The sequence below is a fragment of the Aquila chrysaetos genome, chromosome 18 (assembly GCF_900496995.4).
Source record: "Aquila chrysaetos chrysaetos chromosome 18, bAquChr1.4, whole genome shotgun sequence".
NCBI lineage: Eukaryota > Metazoa > Chordata > Aves > Accipitriformes > Accipitridae > Aquila > Aquila chrysaetos.
The window spans coordinates 20728605-20751921 of NC_044021.1; the positions used below are offsets into that span (position 1 = coordinate 20728605).

Sequence of the window (23317 nt, forward strand, 5' to 3'; positions counted from 1 at the left end):
TTAAAATGAGGACTTCCTGCTATGAAACACTGGCTTTTCATTGTAATACAAAAGCAAATACGATTCTTTCTGAACAAAGTAACTTCCATTTGCCAAAGACGAGTTCTTCCATCTCCACCACAATGTTGAAACATGCCGTTAAAACTAAGAGATATAGTTGATATCCTCAGAAAATATTTAGACTGAGAGGTGAGATTAAAAAGAGTCAAAGTCTTACAGTTTAGGTTCTGCAAGTTGTTGTTGGCCATACATATGCTGTTTATTCCAGAAGGGTACAGAGAAAATCTGCCCTGTGAGACTTCCTCTATAGTGGGCAAAAGACATTTGTGAGAACCCTTTAGAAAGCTTAGGATCAATAGTACATAGCATAAGCATAATGTGCTACAGGAAGGCAACAAGGAAAGTCAGGGCATGACTAAGTTTCTTCAGCAGCCAAGGTTCAATAAAATTCTCCAGACAGTCTTAAGACAGCAGACTATTCTGTGCTACAGAGGAAGGAAAAATGGGGTTGTGGGATGTGGCAGTCTAAAGTGAGGGATCGTTCATTGGTGATCCCAAGAGTATGCAAATGCTCTCTTAAACCAAGTTCTTTTTTTTTTGTGCCTGCATCTTCATTGGCCTGGACAATGTTGCACCCCTTTTTTGATGGGGGTGGTGGAATGGATATATTTCTGGAAAAAGTTCCATCTGTGATCAGATTTGCTGATGCCAGTGCCTGTGTGAGGATGGCAGTACATGCAATAACAACCATTTTGGAAAATGAGGAGGAGATACCAGAGAGATATGCAGACAAGAAGGGATTCTTGTTCTACAAGACAAAGTTTTATACACAGGGAGTAAATAAATGACTGGATGCAAAGCCTAAGCACAAAGCCACTCTTGTCACATTAAATTAAGTTGATTTTCATTTATGTGTTCAATCTAGCTATTGCTGGGCTCCAAACAGAATGCAAGAAGGATCTGGAATGTTGATCAAGCCCAAGGATAAAGCAACAAAGAAAATGGCCACCAGTTTAAATGCCATAGTTCAAATAATTGTCAGTGAAATGCCCTATGTCTAAGACTTTCTGCCATGGTGATTAGCAGTTGTCTGTTCTTTGCTATTTGAAATATTTCTGTCCAAATTAATGATAGATAATTGTTTGTGGTCACACAATTATAGTCACGATTTACCAGCATTGTGTTGGTATCAAGAAAAAGTGCAAGGTGATTTGACTACTTTTGAATAAAAGTACTCTGGAAAGTTGGGATGCTTTTTAAGTTTCTAATATACTATTTCTTTTTGATGAATGGCAACAGCATTTCTAACGGAAGTTTACTTCCAGAAGGCATCAACAATTGCACGACCTTATTGACAAATACAAGGATTCTGTTAATTCTCAGTGCCAGTGGCTTCAATGCATTTTCCTTGGGAAAAAAATCAGCTCCAGGATAAAATGAATTTGCCTCCCAAACAATAAAATAGCTCAATTCAGGGCCTGGCTAACATAATTCTATATAGCAATTTACAGTCCGTTGAATATTGGGCTGTAAATTTACTAAGAACCAGGAAGTGATTGGCTTGTAAACCTTAATAAAACAATAAAGCCTGGCTTTCTGCTAATGCGAGTTTAAAATTCTGCCCAGCTAAGCTTAGGACATACCTGAATGGGGAAACTAACTGACACAGCTATTATGGGACAAACTACTTTACAAAACAGTCTCCTGTATGGATGCTTTATTTGAGAGTAAAGATTAAGTCCTATCACAGTTACTCTGTTTTATGAAGTGAGTAGTGATTCCAGAATAAATGCATTTTTAAAGAAACTGTAGAAGCTCATATGGTGAAGAATTTGGTAATGCCAGTCAGAGAACAGATTATATCCTGTGAGAAAGCTTAACTAGAGTTCAGGCTAACTTTCAGTAATGCATAATGTAAATCAGGTTAAAACCAAACCCAAAACCAACACCAAAAAAGGTGTAGTAAAAAGTTTTCTTTATTTTGCATGATTTTTAGCAAGATAATTCCTTGTATACTTCCCATGGTTGTTAATGGGAGTTTCCTATGTGCATCAAAGGAAGAATATCCCTTTAAATGCTTGCTATTGATTTGCACTCAGAAGTCCAATTGACTGCTTTGGTGGGAGTTCCCTATGCTGATCAATGAGAGTATCAAGTTAATAAATAATTCACTTAACAAAACTGCATTAAGATAATGCTAAAGGTTTGCAAAAACCCTGTAAAGGAAAGATTTCTCACATTCCTAACTAACTGCTTGGAGTCAGGTTTAACTTGGTGAAAGTGAATGGAGCTCCAGAAATATTGCTGCATGGTCTTCAACAGAAGTTACACACTTATTTCCTGTCTTAACTTCCCAATGAGGTAGGTGAGTAGGTGTTAATAGTTGGAATATCACCTTGTAGATTTTTTTTTCTTCTCTTTTCTTTTCACGGTTGGTTGGAAGATTGAGGTTAGAAGTGATCTCTAACAGTCACCTGGAGCAGGTTGCCCAGGACTCTGTCCAGATGGCTTTTAATCTTCTTTACCCTGGAGATAGATATACATAACTGGCACTGACCTTCTGGCAAGAAAACTTTAGCATATCGATCTTTGAAGCTTATGTCCAGTGCTCCCATTTTACCAGAAGACTGAACATTGCACAGATTTCTGGAGTATGCTTTTTCGTAACACTCTTTTGTCCTCCCAGGTTCTGGGTCTTACAGGTCTTGGCAAAAGGGTCCGTGCTGTCACATCTGAGTACAGCTTTGGGGCCTACACTCACGTTGTTAATAACTTCACATTTTGCTAGCTGATTGTCTCTCCATTCAGAGACTCCAGAAGGAAATGAAGTGGGGAGTTAACCTGGATGCATTTTACCTCTTAACCAAAATATCCTTGGGGATTCATTTGAGTACTGATGTGCTTAAATTGTGTCTTTTTCCTGTATTCCTTTTAGTATAGTGCGACCTTTGGAGACCCAAACACTTTTCTGAAAACCAAACACTTCTAAAGAACAAGTCATCATTTGTGAGTATGATCTTAACTAAGACTTCCCAGCTTTACCCCTTTATAGCCTGATAAATGTATATATAACATTTATTTAAACTCTCTAGAGACAGAAGGAGAAAAAGACAAAATCCTGCTAACCTGTCTGGGAGACTTAACTGCGCTGCTTCACTTAAACCACTCTAGTCTTGGGCAATCATCTAAATGACATGTAAATAACTGTCACCTCAGGACCTTTTTAGCAAGGTTCAGTGCTTTGTATTTGACTTAGTAGAAGATTTTAGTGACTAGTATGAAGTCACAGGACAGAGCCACAGATATATAGTTACACATTTAGAAGACTCTATTAAAGGCCTTTTACTTTGCTGTGAATTTACAATTTGAGAATTTCCAAGAGAGTACATTTTCTGAGACAAATTTCATTGCCTTAGGATAGTTTTAATTTTTTTTTTCTTTAATGTGATTTGTCATGGTAGAACCTAGACATTTTCCATGTGGGTTTACTCTGTGCTTTCTGTGGCCTGCAAGGAATTAGTTTTAATTAATATGACTGGCAAATGCATTGTTGAAATAGTCGTTGTGGCAGGCATGCCTTTGTGTTAACAGTTGGGTTAAACAGCGCCTTTATCAGAGCTATTAGCACCTAATATTACTGTCTGATTAAAGATCATTCAGCAGATTATCCAGTCCCAATGCTTCCACAGACCCCCAGACAGGTGCTCAAATAAGAAATTATGTTAAGTAAATTAGCACTAGTATCGCATTGTTCATGGCTTTGTCTTGGCTGCAGAAAAGGAAAAAGTTATTGGGCTGTTTGGGTATTTTTTTTGTCCTTCTTAAGCAGCAGGTTAACTTGTACAATCCGTGTAGATTTACATTGCAAAAAAGGCAAGATCAGCACTAAGGCCTTTGTCCTATAGTTGACCTGACCCTCCTATCTCATCAAAGAGTACTCTGCCTTTCCTCCACCCAGGTTGGTTAGGAGGATAGGTGTGCTTTTACACTAAAACATTATATATCTGGGGTTTTTTGACAGTGGAAGCAGCATGTAATGTAGACAGTCTATCCTGTGTCTCTAGAAACCCATTTTATTTTAAATTCATGCATTTAGACTGGGCTTATAGGTAAACTGGAAATGCGTAACTTAAGAAGGCAGGAAATCCCACAAGAGTTCACAGAGCATAGCTTCGCTGACAGTTCACTTTTTAATGGGTGAAATGAAGCCTTGACATTAATGAGCACAGGCCCCCTGACTTCAGTGGAATTTTGCATCCTTATACCAGTCAGAATTCTGGCTCAATTGTGTTGGATGGCAATTTATAGTACCTTTCATGTCCCCCTGAAAAGCTATGTGTCCTGTGTAGCCTGGGGACTGTTTCTGACAACAAGGCTGCAGAGCAGAAAATAGTGGGCTGATGACAGACAAGACCCCAAAGTTTTTGTGTGCCTTGAAACAGGAGCAGTGTGTCTTGTCCCTGTTGATTTCTGTTAACTTTGAAAGGGCCAAGAGTTTAGTATAAGTAGGTGGAATGAGAACTAGCCCGTAAGTAGGGCTATTATTACTGTAAAGAACTATCAGAGCAGTGCTCATTGTAGGATAAGGAATTTTCTTGGGCATGTATGAAAGAAACATAACAAAATAAGCACTATTTATTGTTGAAGTGTTATTCTTTGTTTGCTGTTCTCTTTGGAGAGGGTGTCAAAAGGACATGCTGGTGTCAAGTGGATTTGGATGTGTGCTACCTCACATTGCTTAAAAACGTGCACTAAAAAAAATCTCAGACTGTGTCTGGTTAGATGGAGGTGAGTGTTTAAGATGCCTGGGGACTCTGACAAAAAAAAAGGAGCTAGCTTGGAGCTTCTAGTTCAGTCTTGCTCTAAATAGGCTGCCTCTTAGGTTAGAAAGTGGTGACATGTAAAAGGAGCTTTAGAGATGCAGCACAACATTATGAGACAAACCCCCTCTCCCCCCACCGCCAAACCCCTGAAGCATCACACTCTGTAAAAGATGCATTAGATTTATCAATAGACCTTTCTTTACTCAACTGTGCTGCAATTCCTTTTGGGAAAAATTGGATTTTCATCAAAGACACAGAAGACTATAAAATTGGAAGCAGATGTGAGGTTGGATTGGATAGCTCTATGGCTGTTTCTTTTGTGGAAGCACTTTTGAACAAACCCAGCCTTATGTGCTCCTTGCTGTCTTGCCCCATGTAACTCTCTTGCCTGCTTTTTACATTTTCCAGAGAACCAGGAGGTGCAGTGTGACTAACTGATGTAAATGTAAACTTCTTCCCTATCACGTCATCTATCTCTTGATTTTCCATCTGTTCCTGTATTCTTTGGAATATATGTTTAAACAATAACCTCAATATTTTGCATTGTTAACAAAATACAAAAAAATACAGGCAGGGCTCTGCACGTAGAGGCTGAATTTAGTCATGGTTACTAGCACTTTTGCTGGCCTGGATGAAGTTTATACCTGGCTGGTATATGTTACCTTAATTTATTGGCATGTTTTAATTTGTTGAACACAAGCTTAGATCTCATTTACTTAGAGAAAGGTCTGTTGTCTGGCATATTGATGGTGTTATTAATGTAATTGATGAAGTGGGAGGAGGAGTACAATTTTAAAGATTATTAAATTTTTGGGGGTGCATTTTTATTCAGTGTCTTTGGTGCCACATGCCATGTGCTGCAATGAAAAGAGAAGCCAAGCAACAGGATTTACAATGTTGTTTATCTGTTGGTGATTCCTCCGTTCTGATTTACAGCAGAACTGAGCCTGGGCCCAGTGAAGTACGGTTTCAAATCCACAGCTTGCCCAGAATTCATGAGGGCTTACCCAGCTTGATCCAAGACTTTATAATGCTTAGCTGTGCATTTTGTACCTGCTGTATGTGGACATCCAGTCTCTTGGGAGTTAATTTTTTCCCAGCACAGGGTAGTACCTTATGAAAAGAGTCCCTGGTGCTATTGCATTTGCTCCTGAGGGCAGCGTGGCAGCTGCTCTATTGCGAGCCTTCGATTAGATGCACTGATGACTTGGTGCAGAAATGCTGTGCTCACGCAGGGCAGGGGTAATAGCCACGACCCTGGAGGACCAGTCTGTGTCACTCAGGAGTAACGACAGGGCAGGTTCTCCACTTCAGTGCTCCAAGAACTGACATTTTGGCTTATCCTTTCACTTTAGCCTCCCATTACACAGCTATGCATGCTTTCACTTCCTAGGTCTTCTCCCCATACTCCCTCTATATCATCCCCCAACTTAGCAGACCTGCTCAACTACCTCCTCAGTCCACCTATCCTCTATGTGTGTGCCTACCCCTTCTGTGTCTTTTACGAGCTCCGCTTCTTCCACAGGGTCAGCCTCACTTTGGCTGGCTTGTCTTCTTGATTTTCTCACTCCTGGTGCTAAGCAGAGTTGATGGGACAGGAAGAAAGAAAGTGGCAGGGATTGCTAAATCTGAACATCTCTCCTGCTAAGCTTGGAGCAGCACTGAAGTTATTTTAAACAAGAGAAGTAATTAACATGCCTTTTTTTAATGGTAAAACGGCCTGTCAGAGATATCAAAGTGTGGAATTCAGACCCTGAGATTTAACTATGGAAAATCACAGGTGGGAGAGTAAAATGGCAAGTTTTTGATAAAAAAAGTTACTTAAAATCCTTATATGATCCTTATGCAAATGCAGATCAATACTTTTCTGGAATAGTCACACATGAAATGTGATTGTTTTTTGAAAAGTAATTGTGTGTAAACCAGGAGATCAGAATTCAGCCATTACAATGCAACAGAGCAGAGATCCAATTCAGCCCGTGGATGAAGCTACTTGTGTGAGGCTGAGCCGACCATTTACAAGCGCACAGTTCACATCAGAAGGTCTTCCTGACTGTGGGGTCGCTTCTTGAATCTCCATGGCTCACCATACGTAATACTGCACAGATTAACTGTGGATTTAAGTAACGCTCCCCAAAATTTTGTAGAACAGATCAGGATCCAGATTCTGTTCTCAACCTCACCTGCAGTTTCTGTCTCATAAAACAGATAAAAATTGGGGTGTAGATGTAGTTTTCCAGAAATACAGGGTTACCATGAATCTCTGGCTCTTTTCTGAACTATTAACAATGAATCACTGTTTTTTTTACAAGTCTCAGTGCATTCACCATATGCCAGGTGTCGCAAGAGCATGAGAACATGTACCAATTTGAAACTGGCTCAACAGCTTCACGCTGGCTTCCCTACTTGGTAGTAGGAGTCTTGAGAAGGAACTACTTGAGTTTAACCTTCCTAGTATGGATAAGATACTGTCATCTTCTTGAGCATAATTATCTTTCCACCCCCACCATCTCATCCTTTCTATATTTCCCAGTAGGAGGATCAAAAGAAAGTTACTTAACTGCAGCATTCATCAGATAATCCAAAGGAGACATTAATTTGGAAGACAGTATTACCAAATAATTAATTCATGGGTTAATTCTATCCTTATTTATCTGATTTTCTTATGATTGTGAGTGTGGGTTTCTCAGCCTAAATCCTAGTACAAAGGACTCCCTGCTTGAGGAGAGTGGTCCTGGAGGTGAACAAAGAGAGAGGATGAAAATGTGTGTCTTCTTCAGGACACTTGGTAGTTACCGATAAGTTTTAAGGGTAGTTATTATTCTCGGCATTAAGATAATACTTGGTGAGTTGCTGAAAAGCTGAAAAACCAGTAAGCGGAAAACTATCCTAATTTTGTATGTACATGCATAGTTACTCAGGAAAGATTTGCACTGAGGCTTACTTTCTTATTCTGGAATTATTACATTTATTTTCTATTTCTCATGTCATCTCCATCTTTTGATTGTTCCAGGTGACCACTGATAGGCCACTAGAAACGCAAATCTGTATTTTCATCAGTGCATTTTCCCATGTGATGCTCTGACAGTACCAGTGCTATCGGTGGGTATGTACCAAATGCAAACAGACCATAGAGAGGAGAATCACCATGGAAAAAAGTCAGTCTGTGAGCAGTGGGACTAATAAAATGCGGTTTCCGTTGACTTGGTGTCCTTTGTGCCATCCCCTTCACGGTGTTGACCTTTCTCCATTTCTTTTATGGTATGCCATTCTGTAAAGAGCAGCATGCACATTGACTAGCTCAGCACTGTGCATGCCCAGTACTAGCTGGGCAATTGGTTGCTGCCAACTGTAGCAGCTGAGCTCTGCCTGCTTTTCCCTCAGAGCAATCGCTAATTTGGGTTGGCCAACAGCTCAGAAAGTTTTCTGAGGGGGAGGTTGGGGGAGAGGGAGGGAGTGGGAAGAGGTAAGCAGATGGAAAGTGGCACATAGCACAATCATTTAAGCCTCATTATGTACAAAACTAAGCTGAAAATGGCTGCCGGTGATTACCATTAATGAAAGTTTATCCAGAATGCAGCAATAAGTTGTCAAAGGTGTGACCGTACCAGTGATACATTTGGGCTGTGTGGCAGTGGCCTCTTCCTCCCACCCCCCATGCTTTAAATGCAATTCCAGTAACTTTCAGAATCTTTTTGTCAGCAATTGTAATCGCTGGCCAAACTGGGCTTATCATCCAAAGTCCATTTAATTCCTTGCAAGAGGTTGAGATTGATGTGTGTTGAATACTAGCTCTCTTTCTGTATCTTTACAAATGTGGGCATCATATGTTTTACCTTGAAATGCTTCTTTCATACAGACTTCCACAGGCTGTTCACCCTATCTGGGAGATTACACGAGGGAGATGACATAATAGTTGTACTCTGTTAGCCAGTTTCCGAACATTTTGCAACTGACAGTTTTATCTTTAAAAATATACTGTCTTTTTTTATTAGAAATGATAAGGATATGTCTTATTTTATATATGTGGTATCTAGATGCTCTAGATAGGTCGGAGATACACACATCTGAGTTTATGGCCATTCAAATAGATGTACGCTGTAAGTTGTGGTATGGATTGGGTGTCTAGAAAGGAAATGGTGCCTCATTACCCCTAAGCACCTTAGCCAAGAATTACATTTTATTTACATTTTGTTGTGATCTATGTTGAAATCTAAGTTGTGATACACTGTGCAGTACAATGGAAGATACTGAGTAAATAAGGAGAAATTTCATCCTGAAGGAGGGCAACATTTTAAAATTTGTGCCTAAAATTAGGCCAATAAATTACACTCTTCTGGGCAGCTGAGCACCTGCCAGTCACTTCAAGTCAATTGGACCCACAGATGCTGCTCCCAGAGGAAAGTTGGCCAATGGTAGTTACTGCTGTGAAAATAACCATAAGCTTGAAAATGAAATGAAATGTTTATTAACATTTTTATCCTTTAGCTGGATATTGTTTAAATCCTATATATTGATCACAGATTTGGGAGTTTTGCAAAGGTGCTTCAAGAAGCTTATTTAAACATTTGTTTAGGTTCAAAGAAGTGGATTCCAAATGGTGTGGTGGTTTCTGTGTAGAGACATGTCAAATGAGCTACTGTATGTTTGCAAGTGTTAGTAAAATCCCTAGTGACCTTTAGCTCACATAATAAGGTTGCTATCCAAGTGTCTCTGCTTAAGAGAACTCAGCATTTAAACGTCCATTTAAAAATTGATTTGGTTGAAAGATACTGTTCATCTTGTCTGAGGCCCAACATGTCCTAAAGGAGAGTAAAAGGAGTGTTTCCCTTCTAAGTGTTGTCAAAGGAGAAAGAATGATTGTTCCTCAGTTTTGCATATGTCAGCATAATAGAAGCTTAGTCATGCAAATCCTTATTAGTTGGCAGTTCTGCAGCAGGGAAAAACAGAGTGTTACCATATTTTATCAGTGTTTGTCATTAAAAGTATGCCCTTCATTGTGCTTTTTAAGAACAGATGTCAAGACAATCTTGAAAACATAAATAAGTGCTAAAAAATATTTTTCTGATTTAAAAAACAGGGAACCACCCCGTAGCTAGTTGAATGAGTTGGTCTTCATTTCCATAAAAAGACATGAACTGTTTATATGCTTCCTTCTACTTCCATGGGGGGAAATAATACAATTATTCAGTTAATGACAGATTTTATTTTACTATTATTTAGTGGTTCTGCTAAGTGCAGTAGTGTACTACAGAGTTTCAAATCAAGTATTTCTTAGCCCTTTATAGGACTACAGTACGTTGTAGTATGTTGAGTAAATGAGCTGTGATAGAGCAATGATTTACTCACGTAGTCCATAGACACACATAAGAGCCAAGCTGGAGAAAAGCTGGCTTTAGAAACATGAGCAGAATAAGACAAAGGGGAATGCAGATGTCAGTCATATTTTAAGGTGCTCTTTACAATGACACAGAGCCAAGTTTATTAGGGACAAGGCCTTTTCCTTTCTCATCTTTTCCGTTATGGTATAGTGTCAACCATGAGAAGATGTGTCTGGTAATTACTGTTGGCCATATCAGGACAGATCTAGCTGTGACTCACCAGGGTAAAAACTGGCTGGGTCTAAGTCACCTATTTCTTCCAGGCTAGCTAGAAGTGGGTTTTTTTGCAAATGAAGTTTTCCTTTCTGGCTTCCTTATGCGGTAATAATTCACCAGCTTACTGGTTCGTATGTATGAATGTCGAGAAGGGGGCTTAGATGCTCATTTTTGCTTCTGTGCTGTATTCAGGTACTCTGCTGAGGTCGTGAACACTGATTACATGGTGTAAATCATTTGATGCCTGTTTGTTTCAGATCATCAGAGGAACGAATGAGACCTCTTAACGCAGCCTTGCTCTTTTGTGTAGGTATGCAGAGAGTCGTTGTGCTGCCTGCCTTATCTGGATTACTGGCAGACTCCTCACAGGAGATATTAATTATAGGTGAAGCTATGAATGCCACCTATAATTAAGCTTGCTTGACACTTTTCATCACAAGACCCTGTTTTCAGTTGCTTATAAATTTGTCAAATGTATATTATTCGGACTGAAAATGTACAGACCTGGAGACTGCATCTGGCTGAATATCTAAAGGTTCAGAAAAAATGGCTGATTTCTGGTTTTTTTTTCCTGAGAACGAGTTTAAGAGAAATGTGTTGCTTTTTCACTTGTCTTAAAAATAAATGTGTCTATCCATTTTGTTGAGAAGCTCCAATGGTTTGGAGAAAGAATTCAATAATTGGGAGGTAGAAGGAATGTGTCCCAATGTTGCCAGCACCCAGGCTTTACAAATGTCCTAGCACACATGCAAGAAGAGCTCAAGAACTGTTAAAATATAGAAGGGATGTGGTGGAAAATAAATTAATTGCAGAGATGTAAGTGAAGCTACTTAATAACTACTATTTTCCAGGTTATCATTACATAATCTTTTCACCTGCGGAAATGAGGGGAAGGTCATCCCATTCACAAAATCACACGAGTGATTTCTTGCTTGCAAAGCACTCGAGTAGTACAAGGATGGCATGACAGAAAAGTCAACAGACATTCATAATCCTGTCTTCGTAGCAAGTCTTCAGTACAGGTCAGTAAATAAGATCTGGTGCCTCATGGAGAGCAGTAAGAAATAAAGAAAACCGCGTTGAACATTCATCTGTGTAATAATTAGAATTTAGTCTGTCCACTAAATGAGGAAATGGCTTCAGGAAAAAATAGTCATGTCATCCATAGTCCTGCATGCAATGTGTACACCAAGGGGCCTGAAATGCAATTGTCTGGGAAATCTTGGAAGGTTGTAAGTTTTGAGTGATTGACTTTGTATCTATAATGTTCTTTTAATGTGATATTTGGCATATAATTTGCTACTTGGTATTATCATTATCTGTAGCTCAAGCAGTAGAGGAGATAGACAAATGCATGAAAATAAAGTAATTCTACACTGAAGCAAAGAACCAGCAAATTCGTTTCTTCAACCCTTGGATAACTTCCTGTTTTGTCTGCAAAATAGTATTTTTCCTTGGAGAGGAAAAAGGTGTTAGACATAGCAATTTCACTTGGATAGAAACGTCATCACATAAATAGCCTGCTGTGAATGACATTTTAGGCAGCTCAATCAATTTCCTGCCAGGAGAAAAACCAGAAAAAATCCTTCAAAAAACAGTTGTAAATTCAATGCATCCCTTAATTGGAGATATATTGGGATTTACTCATAGATACATACTACTTATAAAAGAATGAGAAAATAGACCTTGCATTATTCTGAAGTCATAACCATTCATATACCAATACTAATTATCTGTTGATTAAATATTTCTATGATGCGTTTTCTTTTTTTTTTAACTTGCCAAGGAATAGTGGATCTATATTCTTAATAACAATTCTCACACACAAACACATAGAACTTTCCACTCCGATTTCGAAGAACTCTGCAAAAGTTTCACAATTTCGTAGGTGGGAAAATAGCAGAGAAAGGTGAGGAGCTTGTCTAGAGCACCACAGCACGTTTGAAGTACTGTGTTCTGCGCATAGCCTGGTGCCTCCCGACAGCACTGCATCAGAGCTGCATTTTGTGCACGTTGCCTCCTTAGATGTGTCACACAGGTCTGCAGGATGCCCTTGCACAGTGAAATAACATAGGTTTTGACTGTTGTTTCTAAGACCACGAGCTTGGTGGAGATGATTTGAAAGCTAATCAAAGCAGAAAGTTAGAGTTGAAACAGGACTGTAGTTTGCTAGCATATTTAACGCAGTTGTCAGTGTTTAATTAGGAGGCATTTAAGGCTAAATATTCAAGTGTGGCATTCGGGATTTGATCTCTGGTGCTACACAAAAAGGTGAGAAAAGCTGCCCTGACAAGAAGTTGTGAAAACTTGGAGTCTTGTGAACAGTGGAAGTTTAAAGGTACAGACAGGCACGAACTCCTTCAGCAGCTGTGCTAGTTAGCTTAAACTGTCTAAATAGTAACGCCACTCACTTCAACTTCACGTGGCTTCGGGAGTGTTTCTCTAAGGAAGCTCTGCCAACAAATGTGAGGGAGCAGTAACCTCTGCAAAGAAGTGATGATCAACAGCTGGGGCTATAACCTTCCGCTGGCATGTCTGCATCCAGCAGGGAACATCTGTCCAAAGCCTAACTTCCAAAATTTACAGAACAAAGGTATAGTTTGTTTTACAAACTTGCTTGTATTAGCTAAATAATGGAATGTGCTTTGATTCTGCTGGTGCCAGAACCACCCAACTTTTACTTTCCTTACTTAATTAGGATTAATTTATTCAGAAAGCTCAAGGTTTGGGTTTTCAGTTTGTTTGTTTGGTTTGATTTGTTTAAGTAAAGAAAATAGAGCTTAGGTCATGTAAGGCTCTCTTAGCTTAGGAAAAAACTTTTATGCTACTCAGATTTTTTTTTTTTTCATTAAGCTGTGTAAGGGTCAAGATGATGTGTGCAAAATATTTAATGATAAAATTCTCCCAAAGCATGTCAGGATTTATTTGGTATCATTTAGATATGCAAGCAGATGGGAGTATACACTGCTCCCATTAAGTGTTTGAGGTTTAAACACATGCTCTTGAAAAATGAACAGTGGTAAAGAAAGCTGCTTCCTACATTTCAAGTCTTACTGGGTACTGGTATCCATTAATTTCTTTACTGAAAAAACAGCATCATGAACTTAAAGTAGACAGATTCCTTTTTTGATTTAAGAATGACCAAAACAACACCCCGAACATGCAGAGTACCATCTGAAACTTCAGTGTGTAATGGTTCTTTATGTCACTAATTTGAATTCAAATGCTATTTTTTAGTTATTTTTATAAATCAATAGAAACCAAGTTTGGATAGTTAGGGCAAATGATCCATGAAAATAATTTCCTCCTTTTTTTTTCTTTCCCTGAGAGTTGTTCTAGCCGTATTCATGTCTGTGAAAGTACAGCACCTGCTGAAGGAGGATAAGGTCAAGTTGAGTGTTGATTCCTACACTTACTTCTTCTGGGCATTCCTTGTTTAAATAATGCATTTGTTTGTTAGCCATAGAATAAGCCAGCGTTGGACAAACCTTGAAATAGCCCAAACCTTGAGTAAGAGCATTTTGTTATGCAAAAGGAGACAGGCAGAAAAGCCCTTGTAAATATATCATCAACTGCCAGAATACAAATATCTAATTTGACAGTATGTTTTTGTGGACAAGAGGAATGAAAGTTATTTTAAGCTTCTCTGTCTTTTCCTCCTACCTTTGAGGTTATAGCTGTAATGAAATACCCCAAATGTAATTTATTCCTCTCTGTGCTTCTTTCAGTATGAGTCTCCAAAGCAACAAACATCTCTTGTGGAAAAAAGGGTATCTGAAAACTGTTCTGAGTACTGCAGATGGTGAAATAAGAATGAAAATAAAAGAAATACGGTAAACAGTGTCTACCGAGAAAGGTCCCATGGAATTGCTGAGTGAGGATCGCTGACGCTCGGAGTCACGTAATTATGAAACTTAGTGAAGATGAGCTGTTGGGAGATCTCTAATTAGATAGTGCAGCCAACCCGACAGATAATGTTTCCTACATGCGCCGCTAAGGGGTGTTACCTAAGGGGTGTTACGTCAGAGAAGTTGGTGTGGTGTTCTTCCAGTGAAATGGCTGAGAAAAGATACGAACTGGTAAAAGTACATGGAAAGTTTTTTAGGATGGGTCTTTTTGTGTGTGATCTATCCAATTGTAGGTTATTCAGCACAGTCGTGAAGGAAAACAAAGGTTTTGTATTATCTGGAAAGCTGAGAGGTGAGTAGATACCCACTAGATAGGGGTTTCATCACAGTTTCCATTTGCCTTGATTCTGCCATTTGGAAGATGGTAAAATTAACAGCTCATCCTAACTGCTCTGCTTTGCACACATCACAGAAATGAGAGTGGAAAAATACCATTCATTATTTGTAACTTACCATTTTCAAAAAATCTCCTTTTGTACTTGGGGCAGCAAGTTGCATTGTTTTATGGAAGAATTCTCTATTTACTTTGCATGTAGCTGTTCTTTTAGAAATGTATTTTTTTTATACAGGAAGGTGTTAGTGGCTGCCATCAGATGGTTCTTACATCTGTAGAAAGTCTCCTATCTGGGTAAAGATGTTAAATGTGCTAAACAGCTTTCCTTTGGGCTAAATGATAGGAATATTTAAACATGTTTTTAGCTGCTTGTAGGAAGGCAGTAATCAAGCAAAGCAAAGGCTGAGCAGAATTAGGCCATGCAGCCTGAGAGACTGGTTCCAAATGCAGCAGAAGTAAGTTGGGTAAGAAGCTGCAAGCATGGCTTAGGAATCAGCGGAGAGTCAAGGCCCTTTGGGGCTTATGACTCACTGGCCAGGGAGGCTAGAGCATGCTGAGCAACGAAAGTGGCTGTTATTGTTTGATTTTTTACTTTGTGTGATTATGTAGTTTGCAAACAGCATTGCACAAAATACAACCGCAATGAACACCTGTTCATATCATCAGCTTCTTCTTTCTCAGGGATGTGGCCCATGCCTAGTGCTGCACATACAGCTGTGCAGGATACATATCTGGACATCAGGTCATGGCAAGAAACAGTAATGAAATATTCTGCTTCTGAAAGAATTTGTGATACAATGGCCAGAGAAGCAACTCTAATAACTTTCTTATCCTTGGCACAGAAGTGAAAATTATATAGGCCACTCTTCACTCTTTAAAGAAACAATTGAGCACTGCTTTAAAGAAAGCATATCTGTTACTTAGCAAAAGTACCAGACAGCTTCAAGATAAGGTATGTGGAGAAGTGAGCAGCATTTACACTTCTAAAGACTGTCCAACTAGGCAAGATATCCCTTCACATTGGTGCAATTCGCTCCAGGTATTTACCTGAGAAGTAGTTTGTGCAGTAATAAAGCCCAATGAGTCAGCTGCAAACAGGATCTGTTGAAAATGTGTGATCTGGCAAAATTCTGGGTGGGTGCACTCAAAAGTTGATAGCTGCTTGTAAGCTTGGACCCGTAATTAATCATGAGGAAGTTAAGAAGGAAAAAAACTGAGCAGAACACGAGTGCCAAGAATATTATCAAAACACACCTAGAGAAAACAGTAAGCTATTATAATTATTTTATTAATTATAATATTGATTTCTTTATTACAGCTGGGGTTTCCAGAGAAGTCAGTGGGAGCTGTGTGTGATTCTGAGGTCTGATAGTAGTATCTTAAATGAAAAATGCACCATATTGTAACAACAGTGAACATCATGAATACAGGAATGAAAAATGGTTGCAAGCTGTAACCCGTCTGCATCAAAGTCAGCAAGGAAAAGGCATGTTGTACCCTGTATTATTTGTAAAGTAGAACATGATCGTACAATTAAAGGCTTGTGTCATAGTGGATACATGTAGGGAAAGCACTGCAACCTTGATATTCTCTTCACGTACTAGGCACAATGAGCTACTTTTTTGTGTGTGTCTTGCTGTGCTAGCAGCCCCATTGAAATTATGGAATAAAATGGGTAGGCATGGTATGATCTGTTCTTTAATAATTGCAAAACACTCTAGGATCTTCAGAAGAAGGATGCTCAAGAACTGTGAAATAGCTTTTATTAGACCGGGGGGGGGGGGGGGGGGGGGGGGTGGTGGTGAGGGGATGGAAATGATATCATGGGCCCTGGTTCAGACAGTGCTTGTTTAAATCTATCACATCTGAGTGGGGCACTTAAAGGCATGTTTAATGCCAAGTGTATGAAACCTTGTTGAATAAGTTAAGTATCAGATGAGTCAGGTGTATGCTTGTATGCAGTTTGCCCTCTTCTCGGCTCTGTTAGTTTACAGCCTGGGAAACTAACTGCGAACAGTGAAAATTTGGCAATGGAGCTGGTTTCTTACCCTGATAAGTTGTAACAGACACATGGGTGATGCTGCCTGTTAATTTAGAAGGCATTTAACACTTAATCATGCTTGTCTAGTACAAGCCAGGAAGGACACTGCTTTCTGCAACCTCTAATTGGGTGCCATCAGTAATATAACCTAAGATTGTCCCAGTCAGCAACTGTATTGCCTAATCAGCAAAAGCGTATGCCCATTGGGGATCAGACACAGATAAGCGGGAGAGAGGGAGAGAGAGAGATCTGAACATATCTACGAGATGAGCGGCATGTCAGGAGCATAGAGCATGTCTAGATTTATGTGCTTTTTGGCAGTGCTAGTGAGCTATTAATCATTTCTCATGAATAGGGCTCTTGTAAATCAGAGGTAGGAAACACATTTCGTGGATAATCATGGCAAAAATGTCAGCTTTGCTATTTGGTCATATGCTGATAGGATGCTTAGCACCGGAGCGGACGCAATCACACACATAAAATCAAAATAGTACTCCCCTTACATGATGAGTGGAAAGCAGGGAGGCAGTAGAGAGGTGAACTTTTCATCGGTATTTGAAAAGTAGGGAGCTCACATGTAATAACAGAAAGGGAGACCTATACTTTTTTTAAGGTGAAGCTTTACTGAGGGAGCCACGGCTGAGTTCTAGTCAGCATCTGGATATAACACAACACATTTAATAAGAGACACTTTGCATCACTTTAACAGCTGGCTGATCAGTTCATGGTTTTCCTTTACATTTATTGCCCTGCAATTTACAGTATATGGCCCTTACGTGCAAATACCTCATTAGTCACACGGTTGCATATTTCATGAAGTATACTGAATGTGCTGTCAGAATTAAATATTGTCAGGATAACGAGCAAGGGTGGGGTTTTTTAGCTTTATCACTGAAGGCAATGTTCAGGGTGAACAGCAGAGTAAAAGTAGCTGCAAAGCAAAACGCGGAAGCTCTCCCTTCAGATTGTGCAAGGCAATTGGCTCTGGTGCATGAGACCTACCGCTCAAGGACTGACATTTAAAGAGCTCTTGGAAGTGAGTCCTATGTGAGGGAGGTGAGGGAGAAGGCCTCACCCAGGGCTTTCCAGTGCATTACTTGCTGTAACCAGTTGGAGCTGAAAATCTCAGTGGCTAAATCGGGATTAATGCAAAATCGTTCTTAGGTTAAATATAATGGTGTCCTCAGTGTGCTTTTGGCTTAAGAAATTTCCTAATGTTCACTGCCTTAAGGGAGCATCCCCTCCGCCCCCGCAGTTTGTTCCATTGGCCTCCAGTCCTACGCTGTTTCTCTATAAATTAGCAACATACAGAAATGAAATTACACGTAACTGTTGTCCAAGTTAATGCTGGTCGCATCTGCACTGGGGAATGGTTTTCACACAAGTCCCCCGGTTTTGTGTGCAGCCGTGGATAGCATCCGTAGGGGTCCTGCCCCTCGGAGGGACTGGGACAGGGACTGCCGGGTGGCTGTCCCGGACTGCTGGTCCCAACACGCTGAAGTAACAACCTGTGGGAGACTTTTAACTGCATTTCCTGGGAGTTGTGGGAAGAAAGTCCAAGCTTTTGAAACTCCCTGGGAAACATCCATAAATCCCCATGAATCACAACCATTTTTAAATCCCCTTTCAAATTAGAAGTCACAGCTTTTGCCCAGGAAAAAAAAAAAAAAAGTGTTCTGAAAAGCACTCATGAGTTAGCTTGTAAACAAAAGTATCCTGACAGTGACCTGTGCCAATGTTTTTCTGTATTTGGGTCAGCCCAAGATAAACTGGGTCAGAGCTGGGCTTGGAGGTGGGGGTGTGCTGGCTCTACAGGTGTCACTGTGTTTGGTGGTGTTGGTGTGTCCAGTGGTGCAGCCTCACCCCGAGATTCCTCATATCTCCCCTTAAACGACATCAGCTGAATTGTACTGGAGTATTTCCTTCCACACAGCTAGAGTACTGGCTTGTGTTTTTAGGGGGATTTTGTTATTACTATAATTCTTGCCATTTTCAGGGTTGTGAAGCTTAGGGTAACCATGTTACATCTCTGGGGATGGATTTGTCCCCAGATAACTTTCATCCATCAGAAGGGGTGATTTCAGCATGCTTGGTTTCTCAGGCAGTCTTAATTCGCTATTGCCTGGCAGTGGGGAATCAGCAGAGAGCAAGCATGATTCCCCTTTCCTTCTCCCTCTTACTTGAAATTCAGCGTGTCCCATCTACACTTCTTCAGATTTAGAGTGTTTCTATGGTGGCTGCAATTCAGGACAATTCAAAAAACCAAACAAACCAGAGAACATACTTCTTCCAAACTGGTATTTCAGCATCTTTTTTTCTTTCTAGGTTTTTGTTGGGTTTCCCCCCTCTAAAACTTTCCCGGTAGGTGTTACTTCATTCATGGTTCTGAAATTAGTTGTCTGTTTAATATTCCCAGACCTCAGTCACAGTCTTAGAAGTTCTGTAGTTTCTGTTATCACTGTCCCAGGAGTGAGGTCTAAATACCAATGAATTTCTGGAGATATTGAGAAAGGAGTGGGGTGAGAATCAATCTGTTAATATACTATGCTGACCTCTTTTTTTTTTTTTCCCATTTTCCTTTTTGCTTAGATGCAGGCTAACAATGTATTTCAGCTGTCCTTTCGTTTTGCTAATTTAACAAACTTGAAGTTTTTCAGGATGTGGGTCCACGAAGCAGATTGTTCCCTGTTGACACAATTCAGTCCTGCTTCTCCTCCTTCTATTCCTGGCTTCACAGTTCTACCTCCTTTGCACTGTCATCCTTCTTGCTTGTTGTATGAGGCTCTGTTAAAGTGTTTGCTTTTGCTGAATTGCTCTTCTGCCTGTACAGTGAGTTGAAGTGGCTCTGGGCTGGTACAGAGGGAGCAGCAGGAGCACAGGGTTAGGAGAAGGGGCTGGGGGAGGGAGAGGAGGAGGAGTAGGGATAGGAGAAACAAAGCTGCTTGTTTTATGGCAATAATCTAAACCATGCGCTCGCCAATGGGTTTGTACAAAACCAGCTGAAAGGATTTGCTGCATTTGCCACAGGGGCATGAGAAGGAGGCAAAGTCCGTGCCTCAGTCACTGTGGTTTGATAGCCCGCTGTCCCAGCACCCTGACGGACCCACAGCGGTGCTGCAAAGTCCGAGAGCAGATAGTGGTACCCTGCTCCCTCTGCATCCGAGGGATGTTGCCCCACCATGGCAAAGGCATTGGATCTGGACAGGAATCAACCACCCAGCCCATACTTCTTGGAGCAGTGCTGGGCATGGTCCTGATTAGCCATGAAGGATGCCTGCTACTTTTTGTTTCAATTTCACATGCCTTGGGAACATGCATGTGTCTGCCCCTCAGACCCATTATCTTTAGAAAATATTACTCCACAGCACTTTTAAAAACGATTCAGATACTTCTAATGACTTGTTACTTAGGTGCCAAATAGAATAGGTAGAGCAGGATATTTTTCATCAAGTTCTTATTAAAAAGAATGTAAAAAACATTAATTGATATAAAGTTATAAAGATCTGGGCCTCCAGTTATTCTCAGAGCCCTTAGGGTGAAATTAACCCTCAAATAGAGGCTTTTTTAAGGCTTTTACAGCATGCCAGTCCCATGGGGGGTCTGAATAAAGATGTATTATGGAACAATTTTACTGCATAATTTTCAAGTTCAGTATCTGCCTGGATCTTCTCAGTGTTTAGCTGACTTATGATCTTACAGTACAGATATTGATCCCTAATCTTAGACAGACTGAGAGTTCCAATATAAAGCCACATTAATATATTTGTCAACTTGATAAAAATCTGACCCACAATAAAGCAATACTTAATGTTTAAGTATATATAGTATATAAATATTTATTATCTATTTATTATATATGAACCTGAGATTAGGCTGGTAGCTGTATGTGATATATTATAATTATACATATATACACATTATATACACATCATATTGTATGTACATATGTAAATATATATTAGTTTTAGCTTTTGTGGAGAAAAGTCAGAGGAGAAAATGGGGTGGTGAATGCCACCAGTTTTACTTTGTGATACACTGAATAAAGCGTGCTTCCAGTCCAGACTAAAGAAAATATTGCCATGACTTAATATGACATTTCTAACTGGAGAATGTAACTTCAGAACAAGAATAACTGGTTGTACTTTCTTATAATGCTCCCTGTGATTTGATGCAACTTTTCCTCTGTATGTTTTCTTTAATTTTTATGTTTTATGTGAAAGCTGAACAGACTGAATTTGTTTGTAATTTGGAATTTAAAGCAAGGCTCTTTGTTAAAAGCCCAGAGGAAGTTTCCATATGACTTATGGGCCATTTGGGCTCAATTGAATTTAATGGGTTTCAGCTGCACCTCCACAATGGCTTTGAAGGAAGTGAAGGGAGATCTATAGGTCTTAATTGCTCAAGACTGGCTTGTTTCTCTTGAAAAGGCTGTTTGCAAGAAGCAGGTTGGGAGTATTAAAGTATATATCCTGAAAGCGATGAAGGAACTGCCGTTTGAGGAAAGGGCTAGGATGAAAATAGCTTTAAGATGTTACTCAGCAGCTGAACTAGTCAATCTGAACTGGTCCATGCTAAGTTCTTGTTTGTTTGCTTAAAAATAATCAAATTGGAGGGCATGGCTAAGCCAAACTTCCTTTATTGTCCTTTCAAGAAAGGAATGGAGATCTTGGAACTGACAAGATAAATTAGGCTGAGACCAAAAGAGAAACCCAAACAGATAGTCCCCTTGGCCTCTCTCACGCTGGTTGACAGACATGAGTTTTTGAGTCAGCAGGTGAACCGTGACTTCTAAGAGCAGTGCTTTGTTTATGCTTCCACTGTACAAAGCATTTCAGTGGAACAGAACAAATCTAACTGGGCAAATTTCCATTTCTATTTCATATTTACTTCTGTATGTGCATCGCCAACTGGCCTTATAGATTGTTGTTACTAAGTTTGCTAACAATATCCCTGGCTTCGCATTAGGAGGTGTCTGACCCATAAGAATCTCTTATGACCCTGTTTTCCAGGCAGGCAGCAGAACATGTGAAATGCAAAGTTAAGAATATAAAGGAACTATTGTCTTACTCAAGATAAGCCAGGAGACCATATTACAGGAAGTTAACCTTTGGTGTACTCTATCATTTTGGCCGGCATCATACAGGCAAGTAGGAAGGGGACATTCTCCTGAGGTACCTGGCAGATGAATGCCAGATGGTACTGTCATAATACACAAAAAATAGCTAAATGCCGACCGGTTGTGTTCAGTACAAAAAGAACATTTTTCTTTTTCCGAATCCTGCAGGGCAGAACTCAGACAAGCATCTTAATGCAAACATCGCAGTAACTGAAATGTGAAGCTGGAAATCCAAAGAATTCTCCAAAAGCTTTAAGTAGCTTTTTAGGCTCGATTCATTTTGGGCCTAATGGATCCTCAAAGGGGGGAATGGTTTATCAAAGACAAGCATTTTAAGTACAGCATGTATATGCGGTAGGTAAATGGGAGTTTGTTACATCAAATAGGAAGGCTTGATGAAGAACAAAATGACGGAGGTTTGCTCATGAGGCCAGTGCTGCCTATATTTTCTGGCTAAGTAGATCCAATCCCCAGCCTAGTGCCTAGGTCAAATTGAGGGATTTAATTTTCTGTGGTGAACTTACTCCCTTGTTGGTTTCTGAATCTCGGTCAGGAATGTGTAGGGAAAAATCTCAGGCCACCATCATCACCAGCACAGTGATTCAGCAGTGTCTAGCTGAAGGGAAATGTGTTTACTTTTCCCATGTTAAAATATGTCCATTTCAATTTCCATGCAAGATTATAAGAACAAAAATATGCTGCCCTTTAGGGGAATGGCATTTGGCTAAATACCATGCATTGCTACAAACCTTAGATGTGAAGGGCTGCATGCAAACATTTACATAGAAGAACATTAGGGATGTGGAGCTGTGTCTCTGTCCTATAGGAAAAATATTTCTGACTGCTTGGCGCTTTCAGGCTATGAAATTTGTTGCCTGCAGATAGAGGCCGAGTAGGGAGGTGTGGTGCTGTGACAGCAACTGAACAGTTAGCTCTGCCCTTCGTCTCTGTCCTTAAATCCTCTCCATCAGGCTTTATACAGCCTGTTTTCCTAATAGCTGAGCTCACCTAGTTCGCTAAAGCAATACTCTTGTATATGCATGCCTCAGTCATTATTATTCTGTATTCTGGCCTATTTGAGATTAGAGAAGTCTTCCTCAAAGCTTCCCAGAAATGCTAACATTTGTCTGTTCATTGTCTTTGGTGGTTGCATCTTCTTTCATTAACTAGGGTAGCTGGTGTTGAAAACCAAACAGAAGGTAATGACAGACCACAGCGAGCTGTCTGTTGCTGCAGATGGAGGATACCTCTAGGATTTGGGTCAGAAAACACTTGGCAAGAGTCCCTCTGAATTCTTCTTGTCACATGTTGAGGAGGCCTGCTTAGTGGCAGAGGTGAAGAAGGAAGCCGAAATCTTAAAATGGCTGCAATACGATTTTTTTTTTGTTTTATTTTTGTTTAGCATCAAAGCTATTTACAGCATATCTTGCCAATTTAGTCATACTGTTGCTGTCATGGTCTTTTCCTGATTCTTCACTTTCAGAACAGGAAAAAAACC

General features: G+C 39.9%; 1 long non-coding RNA gene across 1 annotated transcript in view; it reads left to right on the forward strand.

Moving 5' to 3' along the window:
• LOC115352952 overlaps positions 1–23317 on the forward strand; it is a 93878-nt gene that overhangs the window by 15420 nt on the left and 55141 nt on the right. The window contains exons 5-6 of the long non-coding RNA XR_005930812.1: positions 2936–3006; positions 7837–7929. This is a non-coding gene — a long non-coding RNA (uncharacterized LOC115352952). The remainder of the gene's footprint in view (positions 1–2935; positions 3007–7836; positions 7930–23317) is intronic.